The sequence below is a fragment of the Rhinolophus sinicus genome, linkage group LG01, assembly GCF_036562045.2.
Source record: "Rhinolophus sinicus isolate RSC01 linkage group LG01, ASM3656204v1, whole genome shotgun sequence".
NCBI lineage: Eukaryota > Metazoa > Chordata > Mammalia > Chiroptera > Rhinolophidae > Rhinolophus > Rhinolophus sinicus.
Window position 1 is genome coordinate 43395059 of NC_133751.1, and position 6000 is coordinate 43401058.

The 6000-nt window shown below is 33.5% G+C and overlaps 1 long non-coding RNA gene across 4 annotated transcripts in view; it reads left to right on the forward strand.

Moving 5' to 3' along the window:
• The window catches only part of LOC141570624 (uncharacterized), a 755563-nt gene extending 749847 nt beyond the window's left edge, over positions 1–5716 (forward strand). For all 4 annotated transcript variants that reach the window (XR_012494839.1, XR_012494838.1, XR_012494842.1 and 1 more), the window contains one exon: positions 4196–5716. This is a non-coding gene — a long non-coding RNA (uncharacterized LOC141570624). The remainder of the gene's footprint in view (positions 1–4195) is intronic.
• The last annotated feature ends 284 nt before the right edge of the window (positions 5717–6000 follow it).

The following is a 6000-nucleotide window of genomic DNA, read 5'->3' on the forward strand; positions in this document are numbered from 1 at the left end:
CTAATTCTTTTTTAGCAAGGTTATTAGTTTTTGTTGGTGGTGGTGGCGACATGATCCTGCGTTGTGTTTGACCTATGTCAAAATCCCTTCTCATTGAAGAGTAAAGCTTATTGTTAATGCAAGCTGAAGCCCCAGAAGGTATCAGAAACTGAAAGAATTGTTGGACCTTTAGATACTGAGGTCATAATACAATTTCTATGTTTGCTTCAACCTCTTAGGTAGAGTCACATACCTGAGCACTTAAAATATATGCTACTGTTTCTATAACTGATAGCATCTTTAATGAATGCTGAGCACATAAATCATGTTCTGGCCAGATACAAAGGTAAATTTGACTTGGTCATAATAAATTGCAAAGACTACTGGCTACACCTCAAAATGGATCCCTGACTTCAAATGCAAGGCTAAAATGGCTCTTCTGTTCATGATAAAATGTGACGTACAGTCATCATAATTTCAAATTATATTATGAATAAATATATTACATAATGGAAGGCAATGCACTAAAATTTAAATATGAATATTACTGGGAAGTGACTTTTACTTTCTTCATTTATTTTACCAGTTTTCTGTAACACCTATAAAAGCAAAACATACTTTTGTGTTAAAAAATTAAACTTAGGCTAAACAAAAGGTCAACTGAAAAAAGAAAAGAAAGCCATCGGTCCTATGTTTTAGAAATCATATATATTTATATATGGTGTGATTCTCATTTTAGAGTGTGGGACTGGTCTTTCTAAATAAATTATTTTTATACAATAAATACTTTATTAACATCGACATTCCCCAGTACACCCCCACCCCCTCCCCAACCTCAGTCTACTTGCAGAGAGTGTTTGATATTTCATTATATCAACAGAATCCTGGTGAGCAAAACCACGAAGTAGAATCTTTCACCAAATTCTGTCTTAGCAAGGCTTATTTCTTTCAGGTATGCTGTATGTGTGTGTATATATATATATATATATATACTCTCATTGGTTCTCTACCTCCTGCGGGCATTTTCAAGGGCTTAGTATTAACCGTGACCTCTTCTCCCTTTGAATATGAAAAATTCATTTCAGATCATACTCTGTCATTTTCTGTGATTTTAATGAATTATGAAAGTCTGATCTTATAAGACTCCTGCACCCACATCTTCCCTCAGCTTCCCACACTTTGCATTTTCCATTGCCTCTGGGCCTGAAGTTTCATTCATTTGAAAACTATTCTTGGAAAGATCTCCCCTCTTCCAGCTGTTAATCTGTCATTAAGGGGCCATAAGTCATTCAGATATACTGCACTATTTTGCAACCTCAACAGAGTGGAAAAAATCATTTGCTTTACTGTCAATGTAAAAACTTTTATCTTCTTTGACAGTTTTATTCATAAAACCTCAGCTTTATTTTAATTTGATTCTAATGATGGTTTTCAGAAAATGATTTGAGTAAGTAAAAGTTTAGTGCAATGACAGCTGTCATGATTTCTGTGGTGGTTTCATTCAAGGAGTGTTTATTAAAAAGATGCATTTCAAATACGGTGCATCATTTTTGGCACAGTGGATGAAAGTTAATTATTCAGAGCTGGTAATGTAGTATTTACTCAGTTGGGAATTTAAATGAGAAAGGTCCATTTGTTTTATCTCCTCTTTCTCTTCTAGCCAGAACTTCCTGGAACAAAACTTAGATTCACAGATATTCCCACAGCTTTGAATTTATAGCAATTGTTGTTTATTGTTCTTACAAGGCAAAATGGCCTTTACATTGTCTAGTCATAAAAATAATGACAAGAAATGCATTCACAATGCAGTGAGCTAATGAAATGACTTTTCTTTTTGCTGTAAGCTACTGTGTTGAAACCAAGGGTAGAGGTATACATAACAATCTGAGGTTGCTTTATTTTGGAAGTGCATTAACAGAATTAAGCATAATTATGGTCGTACCCAAATTTTCAAATTCATTTTCATTTAACGGGAAAATATTAACTAAATCTGACTTTTTACGTTGTAATGAACTTACGCTTGGTTTGTAGTGGTTAAGTTACAGAGACCGAAGCCTGTATTCTGAAAAGAATTTTATTTGGAATACATCAGCTTTTCATAAAGCAATGTGACCACCTGAAGTCTACATAAGCCCCAATAATGGACTACCTAATGGCCGTTCGTTTGATTACCAATAATTTTGCTATAGAATATGCTTCATGGAAATAAGGGCAGTGATAGCTGAGGAAGCAAAGCTATGACATCTGCACATTTTCAGTCTTAAGAGATCTATGTATAAGCAATCTGAAAAATCCATCATTGTACAACTGCTAAATTAGTAACACTTGAAATGATATTAAGACTGCTCTATTGTTTCAAAAAAATAGCTAGCTAGGTTCACTCAGGAATCAACATTTAATATAAAATCCAAGGTGGACTTTTTCTCTAAGCTTATTTTATTTCATAATTGCAATGACAAACCTTTACTAACAATTGTCACCCCAATAAACTTTAATTAAAAAAAACAAAAACAAAAACAGATGGCAAACAAAATACAAGTCAAAGAAGAACAGTTATTTTGTTTGTTTTATTTATTTACCTCATCAGAGGCAAGGGTGGGTGACAGAAAAGAAGCCTCACAAAGGAGTGTCTTCAAATATTACAGAGATTTGTTTTTAAAAAATTATTTGCAGTGATGCATTGTCTCTGGGGAAGTAGACATATTCTAATAAAAAATGACACTCAACATTATGTTTTATATTTTGCAATTTCGTTATTAGGAATTAAGTGAAAAGGGAGAAAGTTTTTTGTTTTTTTTCCAGATTAAATCTTTATGCTAAATTCCTCAGCCTTCACTGAGGAAGAAACACGTTAGTGAGAGGATTACGTTCCCATTTCACCCTAATTATTTTAAACTGAAAAGTTCAAATCAAACAATGAAGCTTTTGTAAGTCTGAAAATGTTTCCAATCTAAAGATCTAAAGGCCGTAATAGTTTGTAAGCTCTGCCCGCATAATTTAGGCAGGATGGTAAACACAGTTTCCAGAAATTTTAAGCCATGCTTTTTAGACAGCAATAGCTTTTATCCTCACGAGATGAAATCTTATAATACCTTGCTGAATTGCTCCATTGTATTTAAACAAAAAACATACAGATTTAGCAAATGTTAAAAAGGACATTAATTTTACCATATTAAGAAAAGACAATTCACTAGTTAAGAGAAAATTATACCTTGGACCACTATCTAATTCTTGCAGGTATATATTTTGTTAATTAACACAAGTACAAGTTTATTTAGCAAACACCTAATGGGTGGGGTAGTATTCTATCAGAGTAATCCTGGAAAAGAGATAATATGTTACCCTGTGTATACGTTTTTGTTCAACTGCTTACATTTAATCTCTTTTGTCTATTTAGCTTGGGTATAAATAATGTATCATTGCAGCAAATGTCCCTTCTCTACAGGAGGGAAGGGCTCTGCAAAGTCAATCCTCTGGACCTCATTAGTAGATGTCAGATGGAGTGAGAGAGAGGAGGCAGAACCATTCTTTTTCATGCACAGGCACGGCGACATTGCCCAGCTGTAGTCTACTCAGACATCATGGTAGACACACCAGTTCCAGCTGAGCATTTCCAGGGTCAGAGCCAGCAGACACATATATATATGTATATACTTGTTACCCCTCCAATCCTTCAGGACTGATTCCATATTGACATGCACAACCATCTCAAGCAATCATATTGTTTTGATTTATTCTGGGGTACTTTTCAATGTTACTTAAGGGCCCTAAGAGCCTGTTTAAATGCTTACAGACTTTTCAGTCCTATTTGCCTTTGTAATTTTTAAGAATTTGTTTTCAATTAGTCTGGATTGTGAAAATCTGGTCTGGAGTTTATGCAAGCTTAAAAAGACTACTCAGCTGTTAACTGCCAATGCATTTGTTGTTTAAAACCACAAAATAAAAGTGCTTGTTGGAAGAAGCACCTTTAAATAAACAGATTATTTTCAATATATAAATAGAACTGCTTGGGATAATCTCTTTGAGGTAATGCAGTGTTCATTCTAGTCTTGATTATCCTCTGCTTTACCCTAAAAAAACATTATTTTTTCCTCACAGACAAAATAAAGACATATATAAAAACTATTATACTTTATTTAATAGGCACTATATGTACATTACTTAATTTAATTCTAATGACGAGTATATGACATTGCTTTTTATCCTTATTTTACAGGTCACTGAGTCTCAAAGAAAGATTTGATGGAAGTCTGCCTGGCTCCAAGCTTGAGCTTCTAATCAATCCACCTTACAATGTTTGAATATAAAGAAATATCCTGCTAAAGGACAGAGCCGCTCCATCTCTTTCTCCCTGAGCTCTCCTCGTGCCTGGTGACTGGTGTAGCACTTTCCCTTTCTCTTTTAATTCGCGCCTTAAATGGTTGCTTGGAGTTTGGCTGAATCCGGGTTTGAATTCCAGCAATAATTTCATGGATATAAACACAAAAATATAGGCAACAAAAGCAAAAATAGACACGTGGTACCATTAGCAAACTAAAAAGTTTCTGTACAGCAATGAGAACAATCAACAGAGTGAAAAGGCAACCTGTGGAATGGGATATTGCAAACCATATATCTAATAAGGGGTTAATCTCTAAAAAAATATAAGGAACTCCTATAACTCAATAGCGAAACAAAACAAAACCCTAATAACCTGATTTAAAAAAATTAGCTTAGCTCAGGACTTGGATAGACATTTCTCCAAAGAACGCATATACATATCCAACAGTATAGAAAAAAATGCTTAATGTCATAATTATAATGATCAGAAATGCAAATTAAAACCACATTGAGATAGCACCTCACACCTGTTAGAATGGCTATTATTTAAAAAAAAAATGGCAACAAGTGTCATCAATGATGTGGAGAAATTGGAACCCTTGTGTACTTTTGCTGGGAATGCTAAATGGTGGGTTGGAACAAGCTGCTATTAAAAAACAGTGCAAAGGTTCCTCAAAAAATTAAAAGTAGAACTGCCACATGTTCCAGCAAACCTACTTGTGGATATTTACCCAAAATTATTAAAATTGGGATCTCAAAGAGATGTTTATTACAACACTATTCACAATAGCTGAGATGTGGGAGCAACCAAAATGCCCATCAATGGATGAATGGATAAAATGTGGCATATACATAGAAATACTTTTTTCAGTCTTAACAAAGAAGGAAATTCTCAATATGCAACAACATGGATGAACCTTAAAGATATGTGCTAAATAAAATAAGCCAGTCACAGAAAGATAAATACTGCATGATTCCACTTACATGAGATAGCTAAAATGGTCATATACATAGAATTGAAGAATGGAATGGTGGTTTCCAGGGGCTGCATGGAGAGGGAAATGGGGAGGTATTAATCAAATCAATGGGCGTAAAGTTTCAGTTAGGCAAGATGAAAAACTTTTAGAGATTTTTTTGTACAACAATAATGTATTGTATACCTAAAAGTTTATTAAGAATGTAAATCTCATGAGTTCTTACTACAATAAAATGAAATATTGAAAAAACTCTTATTGGTATTTTCATTGAGGAAGTGTTAAATTTAATGGTTAACATAAGAGAATTGACTACGTTGACGCTTTTCATTCAAAGAAAAGTATACCTTTCTATTGGTTCAAATATTTTGTGTCTCCAGTAGTATTTTAGAATAATTTCTTCAAACAGATCTTGCACATTTCTTGTTCAGATTATTCTTATGTATTTTTGTAGCTGTTTTGATACTTAAAGTTCTTTCTTCCATCTTCTAATTATTGTTTTGAAACCTACAGATTATTGATTTCTATATATTTGTATCTAGTGCCTTAATAAATTCTTTGTAAAAAGTGTTTCAAAACTTTAAATTGTATGCTTATGAAATTTTACTTATGGGAAATATGTCCAAAAATCTTGGAGACTACTGGTCTATATGATGAAGTCTAAACTCCTTAGTATGAAGGCCCTTCATTGCTGACACTTGCTGATTTCTTAGTGCTACCATGTCAC